General features: G+C 39.8%; 1 protein-coding gene and 1 pseudogene across 4 annotated transcripts in view; one reads left to right on the top strand and one right to left on the bottom strand.

Moving 5' to 3' along the window:
• The window catches only part of CREB5 (cAMP responsive element binding protein 5), a 381,416-nt gene that overhangs the window by 174,063 nt on the left and 188,988 nt on the right, over positions 1-18,365 (bottom strand). The gene's annotated exons all lie outside the window — the stretch shown is intronic.
• LOC108405131 (small ribosomal subunit protein uS5 pseudogene) lies at positions 10,165-16,602 on the top strand (annotated as a pseudogene).

The raw sequence follows: 18,365 nt of genomic DNA on the forward strand, positions 1-18,365 counted from the left end.
AGGAAAGGAAAGAAATGACTGCTTGTGTGGTAGTGGGTAGATCAGGTGCTTTCACATAAATTATGTCATTGAATTTGTAAACAAACTCGTAAGACAAGCACCGCTGAATCTATTTTACAAACACAGAACCAGACTCTTCTCCAAACTCACATGCTAACAGCAGCCCCTGCATTTCATACTAAGTGACATATAAATTTTGATTTTTCAAATATCCAGTGTGTACCAGGCACTGCCATGAAATGACTTCTCTGATCATCCTGGTTTGTTTTGGGCTGAAAATAAGCTGACACATCTCAGCCATGAAACACACTCGCCCCCTGCAAAGGATGTGGCCAGGGGAGGCCTTGGGGGGACACCTCAAAAGTGCCATGAACTTCACCCTTTCCCTTGAATGTAGGGATGACCATAACTCTAGAGAAAAAATTCCCTTTTCACATTTCAAGAGACAGGTCATGGGAACTACAATTGGCCATTTAAATGAATTTTACATATTCCTGAGCCAAGGACTTTCAAGGTCTTGGTATGCAGATTTAAGCCAAAAGATTAATTTAGCCTAGTGTTTCTCAACCATGACTTCACATTTAAAAAAAAAAATTGCTAGTGCCTGGGCTCCACCCCAGAAGAAATGATTTGAACTTTCTGGGGTTGGGGCCCAATCATTGGTACTTTTTTTTTTTTTGACACTTCTCAAGTGACAGGTAGCCAGAGCTGGTCACTCTTTAAACTAATGGTCTGGGTGCTGTTTTATTGAATATAAAGAATTGAAGCTCAAGTCAACTTGAAAATTCAAGGTGATCTTACATTTTTCTCCATTGGATATTGGCTACCAGAAACTCCAAGCTGATCATAACATGGCAACTGTGATGGAGATTTTAGTACAAATGCCCAGCCACCAGGGCAAAAGAAAGGGAAAGAAGGATTATATGAACCACCTTACTAATTATGGAGAAAGCAGACGCCCTGGCAGAAGGCCAGGGGCGTGGCAGAACAGATGGGGTGGAGCACAGGAGAAATTTAAGGAAATTAGAGATTTTAATAACTTTGACCATCAAGGGTTGCAATTGGATGCTGAACTCTTTCTAACTTATTGCAAGCCTTGAGAGCAAAAACAGATGAGGGAAGAAACTCATATATCACATTCTGACTGCTTTTCATTTCTCAAGCTTATGAACAGAAAGGAAATGAAGCCTTCCTGGGGCTCCCTTCCCCAAATTTGACTAAGGGTTCCCCCTAGGCTCCCTTTCTGAACACCAGGGGGAGGAAGATATTCAGCCTCTTTCATTAGGCCTTTCAATAGAGCATGAGAAGGAACAAATTCTTGCTTATTGTTTAGATCCCTTCTTGAATAAGCTCTTCCTTCTTCTGGCTAAGGATAACAGTCAATTTGTGCTCATTCCAAAAGAGTAAGTAAACACTTTAAAAGAAAAAAAAAAAAAAGGACTCTATTCTATCACTCCACAGTTTGACATGGTACTAAAAGGGAGGAGTGAAGGGAGCAGAGGTTAGGCCCAACTCTTTGAGTGTGAATCCCAGGAAAAGCATTTCATAGGTGTGTCACTAAGGGCAGCTTACTTCACCTCTCATGCTTCCTTTTTCCTGTCTGTAAAATGGGCATAATAATCATAACACACCTAGTAAGACAGTTGTGAAGATAGATGGGTTAATACACATAAAGCTTGGAACAAGATCTGACATATAGCAATACAGGGAGTATTAGCTAGTATAATTATCAAAGAGATTACCTGGAAATTTTTACTTGAACTGTTTCATACTTCAATTTTTCCAGATATTTTATATGAAAACCATGAAACTCAAATAGCAGGAAGGGTAAAGCCAGAAGAGCATTTGAAAGAGGTGACATATTAAGGCAGAAATTAGCATCATTTCTCATACACAACAAATGTCACTTATTCTAGTGCTCTGCAATAAGGATATGAAGAAAATTATGGATTATACTATCATAAAATGGCTAATACATATTTTAAACATAACATACCCACAAAGAATGAACTAATAAAATGAGTATGCTGTAAACAAGAAAGACAATAATCTGTTAGGATATCATCATTGTAAACTTTCCCCAGAGGATGCAAGAAATCAGGTGAAGAAAACAAACATATGGTACCGAATGACAACATTATACATTTTTAGTCTGACAACAGTCAAAAAGACTCTAACAGTAGTTATTTCACTAAAATGCATGTACTTTTGTAATTCCACAAAACTGTTTTGATTGGAATAGATTATCCTCTGTGATGCTACATCATTTTAACAAAATGAGCAGCCAATAAGGAAGCCCTGGGTCAGTTTTCCCCACATTAAGACTGATCACACATTTTCCATGGATGGAGGCCATGGAATAAACATCGTTGTAGCAAACATTCCTGATGATGAGGGAGAACTCTGCTTGCATGTTTTTTCATACTAGCTCACATAACTTTTTTCCCCTGTGGATCTTCAGCAACGCAAGGCAGTTGCCTTGACTGTATGGAATTCAGCAAACAGAAATGCATGACCAGTGACCACACACTCACATCTGGATGAGGTTTTGGCTGACTGTGCTTTGGGATTTTAATTCCAGCCACTAACAAGGATCCCCTTCTTTTTGACTATATAAGTCAACTCTGAGAGCCACAGGGTAGAGTGAATTTTTTGTAGTTCCTTCCATGTCTACCAAGCCCTGTTAGTGTAGATAGCAGAGATCGACTCTCCTGTCCTCTGTAGTAGTTGGAGGTACTGAAGTCTAGCAAGAACTCTGAATGATGGGTGAGGAAGCTGTCTTAAAGAGTAGAGTGAAACTCATTCTTTTCACTATTCTATCAACATGTGTAGGGAAAATGTATAAAGACATCTGACAGAATGAAACAGTGGTCAAAGCATGGCATGGGGCTAGCCTTGAATCTAACTCCACACCTACTAGCCCTGTCACTTGGACTCAGTTCTTAACTTCCCTGAATTTCATTTCTTAATCTATAAAATGGGGTAACAGCAGTCTCTTCCTTACAAGACAATCATGAGTCTAAACAAGATGGTACTTATATAATGCTTTATCATACACTGTATCTTTAAATCCTCCCCAGACTCCTATGAGGTGGTTACTATCACATTCATTTTGTTGATGGGAAACTAAGGCTCAGAAACATTACGTAAGTGGCCAGTAGTCATGCAGCAGGTAAGTGGAGGAAGCGAGGCACAGGCCCAGGGTTACTCTAAAGCTGGTGCTCATCACCACTGCTCTGTGCACTCAGTGGCCTGTTATCATAAAATCTTAGGACTAGTGGGCTCTCAGACCATCTAAGCCAGCCCTTCCTTTAACAGGGGAGGAATATAATTAAGAGTGGTTCAGTGGTCAGACCAACTAATTAATTTTTTTTCTTGACTAGTCTGGCTAGGGGTTTATCTATTTTGTTTATTTTCTTGAAGAACCAGCTCCTGCTTTCATTGATTCTTTCTATTGTTTTATTCTTCTCAATTTTATTTATTTCTGCTTTAATCTTTATTATGTCCCTCCTTCTATGACTTTGGGCCTCATTTGTTCTCCCTTTTCTAGTTTCATTAATTGTGAGTTTAGACTGTTTATTTGGGATTGTTCTTCTTTTCTGAGGTACGCCTGTATTGCAATATATTTCCCTCTTAGCACAGCCTTTGCTGCGTCCCACAGATTTTGTGTTGTTAAATTATTGTTGTCATCTGTCTCCATATATTGCTTGATCTCTGTTTCTATTTGTTCATCGATTCATTGATTACTTAGGAGTATGTTATTAAGCTTCCATGTGTTTGTGGGCTTTTTCATTTTTTTTGTGCAATTTATTTCTAGTTTCATATCTTTGTGATCTGAGAAGATGGTAGGTACAATTTCAATCTTTTTGAATTTACTGAGGCTCTTTTTGTGGCCTAGTATATGATCTATTCTTGAAAATGTTCCATATGCACTTGAGAAGAATGTGTACCCTGTTGCTTTTCCATGGAGTGTTCTGTAGATGTCCATTAGGTCCATCTGTTCTAATACGTTGCTCAATGCCTCTGTCTCTTTACTTATTTTCTGTCTGGTTGATCTGTCCTTTGGAATGAGTGGTGTGTTGAAGTCTCCTAAAATGAATGCATTGCATTCTATTTCCCCCTTTAATTCTCTTAGTATTTGTTTCACATATGTAGGTGATCCTGTGTTGGGTGCATAGATATTTATAATAGTTACATTTTCTTTTTGGACTGACCCCTTTATCATTATGTAATGTCCTTCTTTGTCTCTTGTGACTTTCTTTGTTTTGAAGTCTATTTTGTCTGATACAAGTACAGCGACTCCTGCTTTTTTCTCCCTGTTAGTTGCATGAAATACCTTTTTCCATCCTTTTACTTTCAGTCTGTGTGTGTCTTTGGGTTTGAAGTGAGTCTCTTGCAGGCAGCATATAGCTGGATCTCGTTTTTCAATCCATTCAGTGACTCTATGTCTTTTGATTGGTGCATTCAGACCCCTTACATTTTAGGGTTGTTATCAACAGGTATGTAGGTATTGCTATTGCAGGCTTTAGATTCGTGGTTACCAAAGGTTCAATGGTAATTCCCTTATTATCTAACAGTCTAATTTAAGTCACTTCACGTGCTATTACAAACACAGCCTAAAGGTTCTTCTTTTTTTTTTTCCTCCTTTTTCTTCCTCCTCCATTCTTTGTATGTTATGAATCATATTCTGTGCTCTTTGTCTATCCCTTGGGTGACATCTATTTAGCCTTAGGAATACTTCTATCTATAGGAATCCCTCCAAAATACACTGTAGAGGTGATTTGTGGGAGGTAAATTCTCTCAATTTTTTCTAATCTGAAAATTGTTTAATCCCTCCTTCAAATTTAAATGATAACCTTGTTGGGTATAGTATTCTTGGTTCAAGGCCCTTGTGCTTCATTGCATTAAATGTATTATGCCACTCCCTTCTGCCTTTAAGGTTTCTATTGAGAAGTCTGATGATAGCCTGATGGGTTTTCCTTTGTATGTGATCTTTTTTCTCTCTCTAGCTGCTTCTAAAAGTCCGTCTTTATTCTTAATCTTTTCCATTTTAATTATTATATGTCTTGATATTGTCTTCCTTGGGTCCCTTGTGTTGGGAGATCTGTGCACCTCCAAGGCCTGAGAGACTATCTCCTTCCCCAGATTGGGGAAGTTTTCAGTAATTACCTCCTCAATGACACTTTCTATCCCTTTTTCTCTCTCTTCTTTTTCTGGTACCCCTATAATACGAATACTGTTCCATTTGGATTGGTTACACAGTTCTCTCAATATTCGTTCATTCTTAGAGATTATCTTTTCTCTTTGTGCCTCAGCTTCTTTGTATTCTCTTCTCTAATTTCTATTCCACTTACCATCTCTTCTACTACCTCTAATCTGCTTTTAAATCCCTCCATTGTATGTTTCATTTCAGATATGGAATTTCTTAATGATTGAATCTCCAACTTAAATTTGTTCCCGAGTTCTTGAATATTTTTCTGTACCTCTATAAACATGTTTATGATTTTTATTTTGAACTCTCTTTCAGGCAGATTGGTGAGTTCAGTTTCATTAGGCCCTTTTTCTGGGGTTTGTGAGATTTTGGTCTGAACCATTTCTTTTGACATTTCACATTTCTGTGTGGTGCCCACTGGTGCCCAGAAGCTCCAGTCTCCGGAGTTGCTCAGCCCCTAGAGTAAGGTTGGAGGTTGTAGGGGAGCGGAGCTGGTGCCTGGGGGGAGGAAAGATCTGTTTCCTGATTCCCATCTGCAGTGCCTGCCTCAAGTGTCAGAGCCAGTGGGCCAAACACACAGGTGTAAGCCTCTGTCCTTTACATCTATAGTTGTTGTAGGCTGAGCCTCCTTCTGGCTGGCCTGACACCAGTGCAGTGATTGCTAGATTGCAAACCAGTGCTAGCAGGCTAGGAGGAAGGCACAGCAGGCTGCGTGTCACAGTGGGGGGGCCTCAGAGGTGAGCAGGCAGCCAGGGGGATGGGGTACCTGAAGCTCCTCAAAGTTCTCAACCAGCTGGGCAGAGCACGCCCAGACAACCTTGTCCAGCTCTCCCCTCCCCCACACAGCAAGCTCTGTACAAACCCCGCTCCTTCAGCAGCCCTCTCACTGCTAGGAAGCCTCTCAAAAGTACCTGTCTTTTCTTTGTCCCAGAGCAGCCAGGTGTGGATCCCCCCCTCCACAAATGGCCGCATCTGTCTCTCAAGCACTCCACCTGTCTGAGCTCCCCAAAGTCCGGAGCACCACACAGTGTAGGTTTCTGCTTCCAAGGCAGACCTCTAGGGCTTGGTGTTCAGCAGTTCTAGGCTTCCACCCCCTCCCCGGCTCCATTTCTCTTCCTCTCGCAGGTGAGCTGTGGTGGGGGAAGGGCCTGGGCCCTGCCTGATTACGGCTTTTGTTAGTTACCCTGTGTTGGTGAGGTCTGCTCTGTTGGTGAGGTCTGCTCTGTTGGTGAGGTCTGCATGCAGTCTGGTTCAGCCTTCTTTCTTGTTGCTATTTTAGGGTTAGTTGTATCAATTAACTATATTTTCATACTATCTGTGGTTTGGGGAGGAATTCTCCGTTTCACCTCTCACACCGCCATCTTGAATCTAGACTAACTAATTTAAACTAAACTCAAGGGTGAAAAGTGGATACAAGAAATCAGTTCTTCAAACTCTGCTCAGTGTTTTTTTCCTCTGTTGGCTTATATCCTCAACAAGAAAGAACAGAAAGTAAATTGAGAAAAATGTTCAACTTAGATACTAATATAACAAGAGTATTGACTGAGGGGAGGCAACAGTAGAGGGGTAAAAAACAAGTCAGGTAAACCCTCTTTTTTGGTACAAAATCTGTTAGTTTAAAATATCTAAAAATGTTGGCTAAATGTAGTCTAAAATATGACCACTTTGAACTACAAAAAATTTGAGATTTCCAACCTGTTATTATTAACTATCATTAGTAAATAATAATAGGTCTTAGCCAAACCAAAGAACAATTAGTTTTTTCGAGTGTAAACACAAAACTAATCCACAAATTCTCAGCTGTTCTTCTCTGCTTCTGGCATTGGCTTCAAAAATACATACTCAAAAACTTAGAAAAGTAAATTAAAATAAGCAAGTTACCAAATGTCTGTTTCTTCTCTGGCTTCTGAATTAACACAAATTAGACCTGCAGAGTATAAAGGTTTTACTTTTTACTGGCCTTAATATTCAATTTGCATTTATACATTGGTCTGTGTATTTGAGAATGCTTTACCTGTTTGTCTGAATTTAATACCATCTGGTTTAGATCAAATACCTGTAGAGGGCAGCATGCCATATTTATTTAATGGATGGATCTAGAATCTCTACTAATGGTGATCATGATTATCATCATCATCATCATCATCATTGTTCTTATCAGATTCCTGGGTTTTGATCTTAGAGAAAATTTCTACTGAAAAGTAGCAAGGTAGAAAACAGGTATATAATCTTTCTATCTTTATCAATATTAATTGTCTTCATTTACTTCTGACTTTCAATTTTCCTTAGAATCCAAAAAGATATCCTAGTTGCATATCACAAAACTCCTTTACTATGTAAGATGTTGGCATAAAATTCCGATATTCTGCCATTTAAACAATTCAAAACATTTTAACACAACATGCAAAGACCTACCACTAACAGAGAGCTGTGGGCAGAGGAGTCAAATGGAAAGAAAACTCCTCACTGAGATATGTTTTCACTTGCACTAGCCTGTGGTCAGAAACAAACACTCCCTGTAGAATCTGTTTCTTTAAGATTCTAAAAATAAATTGATCTGTAAGTGACTTTGCTGTAATACATACAGTGAGTCAGATCAAGGAGTAAGAGCCATTTATAGAATGTGAACTAAACTCTGGCCTGAAACAACCATTTAACCCTCACCAAACAGAGAAGTGACATTTCAGATTCTGCAAAGTTTTATCTGTAAAGCTATTTTGAAATAAAATGATTCTTTTATTATAATCCTGGCTAAAAAGATTAGGATATGAGCAGAGGCTACCATAAGGTTAAACATCTGGTAACAAAAAGGTCACTGTAAGCATGTGCAATTGCCCATCTATGAGTGCACATGTGGGCGCAGACATACAGACACATCCATATTCATGTGTAAAGTAATGTAAGTAGAGACTGTATTTGGCTCAAAGTAACAATCATTCCATACTTTCTCCTATAAAGAAGCAGGTGGGAGTAGTTTGACTGGCATTCCATAGAGGTATAGAGTGGATGTGGGACTATGAGTAAGTCATATCTGAGCTTCAGTTTCTTTATCCGTAAAATGGAAATAAATATAGTCCCAACCTCAGGAGGTTGATGTGAAGGTTTAATAAGATAACGCATATAAAGCATGCAGCATACATGATAAAATTCTTAAGAAATGTCAGCTACAATTCTGCGCTCCTTAGCCCAGGCAGTTACAGGATGGTGCTGTGTCCTGCTTCCCTGTTGCAGGAATTCAGCGTATCTTCACAGTCTTGGGAATAGCTGTCTTAGGGGGCATGTCTGATGGCTGCAGGTTAGTAAGGGTTTTCTTTTCCTTCCTGCATGGCTGATGTAATGAACATCTTTAAAAAGACATAACAATTGGAGAGAGAAAAGGCATGTGTGTGTGTGTGTGTGTGTGTGAGAGAGAGAGAGAGAGAGAGAAGGAGAATGTGTGTATGTGTATAAGAATTCACATTTGCAACAGAAGGAATTTGCCACCCTCCTCACCAGAGTTTCACTCACAAGCAAACATGTAAATCTCAGACACAGATCTCAAACCTGGCACACTGTACAGAGCTGCTTTGCAAGGCATATGACTTTGTATCACAATGTTAATCGCTGACCTCCACCCTGGTAATAAGATCTTTTTTGGCCCTTGTACAATTAGACTCCACCTGAGACTTCCTAGCCATCTACGCGATAGCAAATTGGCAGTAAGTATTAGGAAATTCCATGTTGATGTGTAGATGAGTCTTTTCCATTGATATAGTTTATTTGGACTACAGGGTTTTCCTCAATTAAAACAATAAATCAGCCATTTTACTGATTTTCTTCTTCACCTCTGGATACATGTTGCCCTCAATACAGTAAGTTGCAGCCAGAATGCATGCTGGTGTGACAACACCATCCTGTCTTTCAGGTGTGGTTTCAGGGTCATACAGAATACTCGTGTCTGGAAGGTTGACTTCACAGCACACCACAGACACATTCTGCTACTTAGTGGGGTGACATCATGGAGCTAGCATGAATTTATCGCTCTTTTAAACGAATGGGGTTGAATTCAATCTCCTGACCTTGATTGAAAGGCTAGTGATACAGGCTGTGTAGAATAAAATAAACAAGGGTAAACCACAGCACATGCAGCCACTTTGTTAAGGAGGTAACACTACTGAATTTGGTCCATGAAGGTCTTGTCACATGAAAGTCTAGAAATAGCTATGACCTAAACACGAGGGTGGGGGGTGGTAGGGGACGACCCATTTAGAAATGAATGGACACATTCCATTGTGGTTGTATAGTGGTTATAATCTATTTTGGGGCAAAAGGGATATTGTAAATACTTTGCTTCGTTCACAACTAGCATAACAAACTGTTTGGCTCTCAAAGTTTTTCAGTAACCCTGCATTCCATTCATTTTTCAGACACCACCTGATGAGGCAAACATTATTCTGTCATACAGGCAGGACTCCCAGTGACCACTCTCAATCCCCAAGGCCAGCCAAGACTATATGCAACCACATGACTGGTCCCAGTCAGGACATTTCTAGGGGCTGCTCTAGTCTCACTGCACAATTCTAAGCCACTCTGTTCTGATGGTCTTTGGGAGATGCTGCTGTATCAGGCACATGGGAATGTCCACGTCATTCTGAAATTATTTTGGGAGTAGAGAAATAACACAACATTTTTGTTTACCATTCAATTCCAAATAGGGAACTAAGTTTATGCAAAATTCATTTTAGGGACTTCTCATTGGTTTTGTAAAATGTTAACACCAGCAAGCATTCCTTCATCTTCTGTACCAGATGGATTGCAGGCTGTGTACCTTTTACAGTTTGATCTCCCCTTGGTTATACCATTTCTATGGGAGAAGATAATATGTGCAGACACCTCCTGACTCTAAAGTGCTTAGCCGGATAGGCTTATTACTGAATTTAAGCTGATTTGTGACCTCCTGCCCTGTGACCATGATGGCTTTGGATGTCAATAAGAGGGTCAAAGGGGAGAAGCCTGGGACCAGGTAAGGAAAAGTAAAAGGTCCAGGCATTTCCTGGATATATGATTTCTAGTATCTCTATAAGACCAAATACAAATTTTATCTAGGAACTGTTACCTGATGAAGACCTTCATCACATAAAGAAGCGTCATCCCAGAGATGATGATATTTAATTTGGCACCAGTACTATGTGAAGATCTGGAGATACCGAGACATGGTCTTGGTGGGTGTGAGTTCACAGGAAAAGTGGATTCTGTAATGCTCCCTTTAATAACAGAATTCTCGTGTAGCGCTGTTCACAGAGACACTCTATATAAATGCAACCACCTCTTTCAAGCGGATTTGGTTATTGAAGAAATAAAAAGGATTCCTTACAAGGCAGCTTTTCTCATCAGATGGCTCCAAAACAAAGACCTCAACAATATCAGCATAAATGCTTCTCGAATAGTTATTTTTGGCATTTCCAAAGAGTAGCTTCCTTTTATTTCTGCTACCTCAATAACAGAATAAATCAGGGACTTGGCATTGGCTACTTCACTGAGTTATTCTTTTTTAAGTCTTTCATGGATTAGGTTCCAATTATATGTTTGATGGAGACAACTTTTATTTGTTGTTTAAATCAAACAATAATTGAAGCAAAGTCATCAATTTAAGTCTTTCTGTGACTGGCTGATTCCATTTAGCATAATGTGCTTGGCCAACAGATATGTGGGAAAAAAAAATGCTCAGTGTCACTAACCATCAGGGAAATGCAAATCAGAACCTCACACCTATCAGGATAACTATTATATATAATAAACTTATTTATATATATATAAAAGACAGCAAGTGTTGGCAAGGCTGTAGAGAAATCAGAACCCTTGTACATTGTTGGTGAGAATGTAAAATGGTGCAGCTACTACAGAAAAAAAAATAGAACTATCATATGATTTAGGTATGACTTTTGGGTATTTCCAGAAGAGTGGAAATCAGTATCTCCAAGAGATACTGTGTTTACTGCAGCACTATTCACAGTGGCAGAGCTGTGGGAACCAACTAATTGTCCATTGACAGATGAATGAATAAAGAGAATGGAGTATACATCCAAGGGAATAAAATTCAGCCTTAAAAAAAGAAGGAAATTCTGCAATATGCAACAAAAGAACCATGTTTTTTTCAGAGTAAGCTAACAATATTTGAGCACTTACCAAGCTCAATACTTCACATGCATTATTTCATCTAATCCTTATAAATACCTACAGAGTTTATTATATACCCACAGTTCAGGTGAGGAATCAAGGCCAAGAGCAGCTCAATCTTGCCTAAGGTCTCTGAGCTCTAAGTGGTGGAGCCAGTGCTAAGGCTGATTGTAAGTATATTTTGCTTGGCTCTGAAGCCCACATTCTTCACTGCCACACAATACTCTATCCATTCAACAAGATTTAATCTCAACTATAAATCTTTTTGAATTCTAAAAAATATCAAGAAAGTTTAATTCTGGATTTTCTAGAAGAACTTCTGAGAAGATTGCAGAAGCTGTTTCTCATATCTATACAAATTAAATATATCCTTGGCTCAAACTGTAAGGGATGAATTATTGTACCATCTTAAAAGTCAACATTTTGAGAATCTTCCTAAATCAAGTCCATTTTGTCACCATGATGCTCGAATTATGCAGAAGTTTATAAGACCCTGTCATATCTCATTTTTAAAAGTCTCTTACAGTGAGGCATGAAGATGAGCTTTGAGGAAAGGAACCCCTGGCTAGAAACAGCAAAAGACAACGGTGACCCATTTTATGACTATGATATGCTACAGATTTCACAGTAATCTTTACAATTGTTTTTGACATGATATAGGCAGAAGAGTCACTACCTGGGGCTCAGAGAGGTACAATAACTAGCCTACACATGACCACAATCCAGGTTTTCTAGCACTATATTCAGTGCTATTTCCCCACGAGCCTCAGCTTCCCACAAGACTTGGAAAAGACCTTTTGTTCCCAAGGTTTACTTCATTCTCATCCTTGAGTAAAAAGTTAGGATGTGTGGTTTTCTCACTGAAGAGGGTGGAGTCTGTCTCAATGTAGAATGACAGGGGAAAACAAACAGGCATCAAACAGTTTTCTCCTTAATAGATCTCTCCAAATCCACTCCAGTTCTGGTAGGTCAATGACATAGAAAACACTCATCCAGCAAAAAAATTTGCTGTTGGGGATACCCATTGATGCCCAGGCACACCATGCCTCTTTGCTGGGTGAAAGGTAGATTTGGATAACCCTTCCGTTTCAGATGCAAGCTATGGGCCACCCAGTGCAAACTTGTAGCTACGCTGGCCAAATTCAATCCCACCTCTATCATTTTCTAGATGTGGACCTTCAAGCAAGTTATATAACTTCTCTGCCTATTTTCAAAATGGACACAGTGATTTACCTCACAGGACAATTTAAGGCTCCAGTGAAATAAATGGGAAGTGCTTAGAACAAGACTGGACAGTGTGCCCAATAAGAGCAGTTTTTTAAATTATCTTAAGGAGCCCCTCAATTTCTTTAGCTTTAAAGGGAGAATAATGAAAAGCCTTGTAACAAGAATCAAATTAGATACTACCTTTGAAAGTTCTTTATAAACCACAAAATGCTCTGTACATCTAAAGAATGACTGCTACTATCTTGAAGAGAAAAATTGCAAGGTTTTTCTCATCAAATGGAAAAAGTCATTTATATTCTAAGTTAACCCACTGATAGCTTGTTAGGCAGGAGTCCATGGGTAAAAGTGTTGTCTAACCAGGTGTGGGTGCTTACCCATAGTCTGGTGGGCCTCTACCTCTCCGGGAAGGTTCATGAGGACAGTACTTGCTTGGATGGAAGGTCTGTCCCAGCTTCACATGGCTGTATATCTGGGTATAGATCTAGAATAGGAGAGCCCTATGAGTTCTGCAAATCACCTGCCTGGAGCCCTGAAATGTGGAACAGCCACACACTGTATGGGTGGCTACTCAGTGAAGCCTGTGGCGCCACTTGTCCTGAAATCAGAGCTGCATCTGATACAGAGGCCGATGTGTCAATTTAGCGTCAAAAAGTTGAATGAAACAGATTTTTTTCCAGAGTTTGAGATAAAACGCTATTTCTGACAAGGTCAGCGGGAGTACAGTTGACAAACGAGGGAAACTTTAAAAAAGTCTCTTTTTTCCTTAGCATCATGGTCTCACCCAGTGACACACATGGACTCGAAGCTGTAATATCTTCAAGGAAGACACGATGCCAAGTGGGGACAGTTGTTCCCCATGCCCTTTGCCTGACTGCCCCCAGCCCCTCTCCCTACTGCCAGCTTCCCTGGGTAAAATTCTACCCAGTTCTCCAAGTGCAGTTTCAACACCATCTCCTTTACTACACTGCTCTTAGTCCTCCACTAGAACTAATCTCTTCCTACCACATCCTCATGAATGTTTATTTGTATACCTTTAATGCAAAGCTATCAAAGTTTGCCTTGTTTCATATGTTTCATAATGAGTTGTGCAAACTGTCTCTGCCCTACTAGCTTATAAGAAACAGCTTCTTGTCATCAGTGTGTCCTGGTGACACCTCCACCACATGCTCCTCAAAGAAGCCACTCAATAAATATTCATTCAGTGAATAAATAAATATTTGCTGGTGATAATGAAATTGAACTGAGAATTTCATGGCCTCTAAGACAGGCTCTGAATTTTTGAAATGGAGTAGTGCTCTTCTTCCCTTTATTACTCTTAAGGTTGTTTTATAATATCTCCCACTAGGACCTGCTCCTATTATTAAATTATTAAGTGTTAGGGAGCAGCAGCACCTTCTGTGATTAAGTACTGGGGGAAACTGTGATGAAGGGAGCCCTCCTTTGCTCCTAGTTTCAGAGGTGAGGACTGTCGACTTTATTTTTGTGCTTCTCCTGTCACAAGCCAGCGTGACTCAGGGGTGGATTCTGGAATTGGATTTTCTGCTTTCCTTTCTCTACTCCCATCTCCTCCTCCTGGGCTACTTTTAATAATCCTACCCAGAGTGGGATATAAGTGCATTAATGAGAAAGCTGAGTCTGCATTTCCTCTTTGGAACCTGGGACTGTGTTAACACTAGATTTCAGGCTTCTACTTGGTATTCATTCATTAGCTCTATGGGTAAAAGAGAAATGGCAAATGGGGAGGAGGAGTCTGCAAGCAGAATCATTGATCTTCTTTTTCCTCCACAATTGAGATTAACTTTTATCATGTAAACAATTTGAGTCCTCCAGATGTCCTTCTAAGTTGCTTTTCCCTCTCAGCAATGTTGTTAAACATCCCTTAGGCTGACTCTGCCTAGCAAAGAGACTTTCCATGGGGAAAATTCCAAATTTAGCTCTCAAGTACATAGAATCATTCTTTCCATGGGGAAAATTCCAAATTTAGCTCTCAAGTACAGGGAATCAGTCTTATGGATGATTTCAATGAAGACTTCCAAGAATGCCTGTACCCCTTCCTCAACTCTCTCAACTTCAGGCTGAGGCTTCAAGAATGGTACCTTCAGGGATCTCCAAAAAGGTTATTGCTCACAACTCCTATTCCCAAGCATTAGACCTAATTTTGATTTAGATAGCATAAACACTTATTTAAATAATGAAAAAAATAAATGAACTATGTAATTAACGGATGAGCAAGTGAAATAATGCATTGTGAGAGATAACAAAACTCTTCTTGGTTATTGGATTCTATACCCTGATATGGACTTATTATTACTATTCTTTAATCTTAAATCATACAATGTTTTAGTTGAAAGAGACCTTAGCAATAGACTCTTTGTATAGTCTTTAAAAGTCATGGCCTGATTTGTTCAAATGAGATTAGAAAAAATACCTCTTCTCTGGATGAAATGTAGGTAAGGGCCTGGAGACCTGCCAGCTCTGAGGAATTACATGGCTTGTCCAACATCGTACAGATCTCAAGTAGAGCCAAGACACTTGAGACCTTAGCCTGGTGTTTTCTGCTACATTATCCTTCCCTTTATGAGTAAAGGATTGTTTCTGAGTACTTACTAAGTAAGAGGACATCTCTCTGACACCAAAATAAATGAACTGCAGGCTTTAAGAAGTTTTGAAATGGACTTCAGGATAGCCACATAGTTGAGAGTAGATTCTCTTTGAACAAATGTTCCAGTTAATAAATGAAGAAAATGATATAGTTAGACTTCACCACTTTACAATCCCAAAATAAAAGATGGATCTAGGCAAGAATTGTCAATGACTGCCAACATTCCAAAGAAAGAGAGAGAATTGGTGCCTCCTGATAGAAGTACCCCACATTGCTTACGAAGTACGCTTGCTAAAAAATTGAACTTGACTCTAAATTAAATCCAAACACCCACAATTACCAAGTTACAGAAAATACAAGAAACAGAGGAACTTGTTAAACTGACAACATGGAAATACAATCAATAATATTCAGATTATACAAAACTCTCCAGGCTCTTCAACAAATAAATGGCAAGGAAAAACAAAATAAGGATGGCAGGCATGGATCTGTGATTTAAAAGTGTCTTTTAACAAAATAAGGATGGGGTGCATGTATCTGTCAACCAATTTCAGTGTATAGACCTTATTTCAGTCCTGATTAAAATAAAGGGTACTTCTTCTCTAGGAAAACAATAAATGGCAGAGGTACACTGGGGCTCCTGGAGTCTCGGAGTGAGAGGCAGCAGCAGCCTGGCCTGAATTACGCACCTTAAGGAAGCAAGGCTGAGCAGGGCCACCTGGTCAAGAACATGAAGATCAAATCCTTGAAGGAGTTCTCTCTCTTCTCCTTGTCTATCAGAGTCTGAATAATCGACTTTTTCCTGGGGATATGCCTCAGGGTTGAGGTTTTAAAGATCATGCACATGTAAAAGCAGCCCAGTACTGGCCAGGGGCCAGGTTCAAGGCATCTGTCACCATCTGGGACTACAACAGCTATGTTGGTCTGGGTGTTAAATGCTCCAAGGAGGTAGCCACTGATGTCCTTTGGGCCATCATCCTGGCCAAGCTCTTCACTGTCCCTGTGTGGTGAGGCTACTGAGGGAAAAAGAGGCAAGTCCCACAACGTCCCTGCAATGTGCCTGCCTCTGTGCTGAGCACCTCATCCCACCCCCAGAGGCACTGGCATCGTCTCTGCCTCTATGCCCAAGAAGCTGCTGCTGATGGCCAGTATGGACGACCACCACACCTCACCAGGGTTGCACTGCATCCTTTGGTGACTACCACAGGGGCCACCTGTGACGCCATCTCCAAGACTTACAGCTGTCTCACCCCTGACTTCTGGAAAGAGATTATGTTCACTACGTCTCCAAATCAGGAAGCCAGTGACCTTCTTCTACAGACTCATACTAAAACCTCCCTGCCAAGGACCCTAGGCTGCAGCTATGGCCACCACCAGAGTGATTTTATACAGAGTGCTTTTATAAAGTGAATTAATTTTTTTTATAAGGTGAGGGGGAAAAAAATCCTGAAACAATCAAGGAAATCTGAGGGATATTAAAAAATATTAAGAAACTATGGGTAACATTTTTAGTAGGAAATGGTATTGTGGTTATTCATCTTTAAAAAAAACTTACCTTTTATATTTAGATGCTGAAATACTTATGGGTAAAATGCTGATATCTGGGATATGCTTTAAATAACTTTGGGAGATTCTGGAAGTAGGTAGGGACACCAATGAAACATGGCTGATGGAGAGTTGTTAATTATTTAAGTTGGGTGATAGGTCCATGGGGAGTTATCTTGCTCTTTGCACCTACATACACCTACATAATATAAAGTTTGAAACTTCCCATAATAAAAACATTTAAGAGGTTTTCTTCACATTTATAACAAAAGATAGTTTTTCTCAGTTGTTAAAAAACAAAAAACAAAAACAAAAACAAAAGCTGAAAGCCAGAAGGGATTTCCCATGAAGGTAAGAAGCTTTCAGAAATGCAGGGAACCCTCATTATGAGTGGAGCCAGAGGAATCTCTCAGAAGTGACAAGAGTATCCAATCTGTTTTGACTGAAGCTAGACTAGACCAGAACAGGGGACCTACTGGTTGTGAAGGTGATGTCTCAAGGGAAAAGCATGGTCTCACTGACTTAGTCCTCGTCTTGCAATGCTATGGGTGACACTTAGCAGCCTAGCCTCCATATGTTTTAACTAACTCATAACAGGACATGCAAAACTATATATTTTGCAATGTAATTAAAGGATCATTCCATAACCACAAGATCAAGTCCCAATCAGGTAGCCCAAGTGACTGCCATCTGAACAAACTTTAAAATACTATTGTACTTACCCATAAGACATATCATTCTAAAGCTATCCAAATGCTCCTGGCTGGAAAGAAGCCTCTGTGGATTGCAAGTTGCCCTGAAAGGATGTAAAGGCTTAAACTTTGGAAAGGTAATTTCTGACTCGAAGCCACCCAAGACAATTTGTAAATTATTGCTAGCGTCATTTACTAAAATTGAGATTTGACAATCCGAAGAAATAAAGGTTTCCACAAATTCCCATGCCCTTGTGCAGACACTTGCTGACAAGATCTTGCCTGAATATCATGAAATCAAATATGTCATCAACTATGGCAATTTCCAAGAGACCCAGAGCAGGTAATGACCAGTAATCAATGTGTCAAATCAAAGCAGATGAAGGGATCCTAAAGCTTACCTCTAACTTTGTCCTTCAAAATCCCAAATTCAATGCAGTAATCATTCTTCATTCAGTTCACATAAAATCAAAGCAATCTTTTATTCTGGGAGTAATGATTTGACACCTATGAGTCATAAGTGGCCCTTTGTAAAGGGCTCCAGCTGCATCAGCTCACATTTACGCCTCAGTGGTGTTTCACACTCTGTTTCTATCAGTCCTCCATCTTCACTGCATCCAGGGCAGGGTGGACTTCCCGTCACCCTGGCTCAATGAGTGTCCTCAGTTTCAGATCCAAAATACTGCAATGAACCTTAACAATTCTTAAGACAGTCACACATTTGCAAGGAGGATATTTTTTTAAGTTATTTGACCCAAACAAGCAACATGCTAAAAGTATTGAGATAATACTGATTTGCTGAGGCACAGAAGGAAAGATAGTTTCCTTTGCAGTGCCAGCAAGCAGGTATACATTCACCAACCAGGATGCTCTCCAATGGATGTCTGACAAGATGCACTGATCCCCTGGGTAATTCCAAATTCTTGCATAG

This window comes from Manis javanica, chromosome 6 (genome assembly GCF_040802235.1).
Source record: "Manis javanica isolate MJ-LG chromosome 6, MJ_LKY, whole genome shotgun sequence".
NCBI lineage: Eukaryota > Metazoa > Chordata > Mammalia > Pholidota > Manidae > Manis > Manis javanica.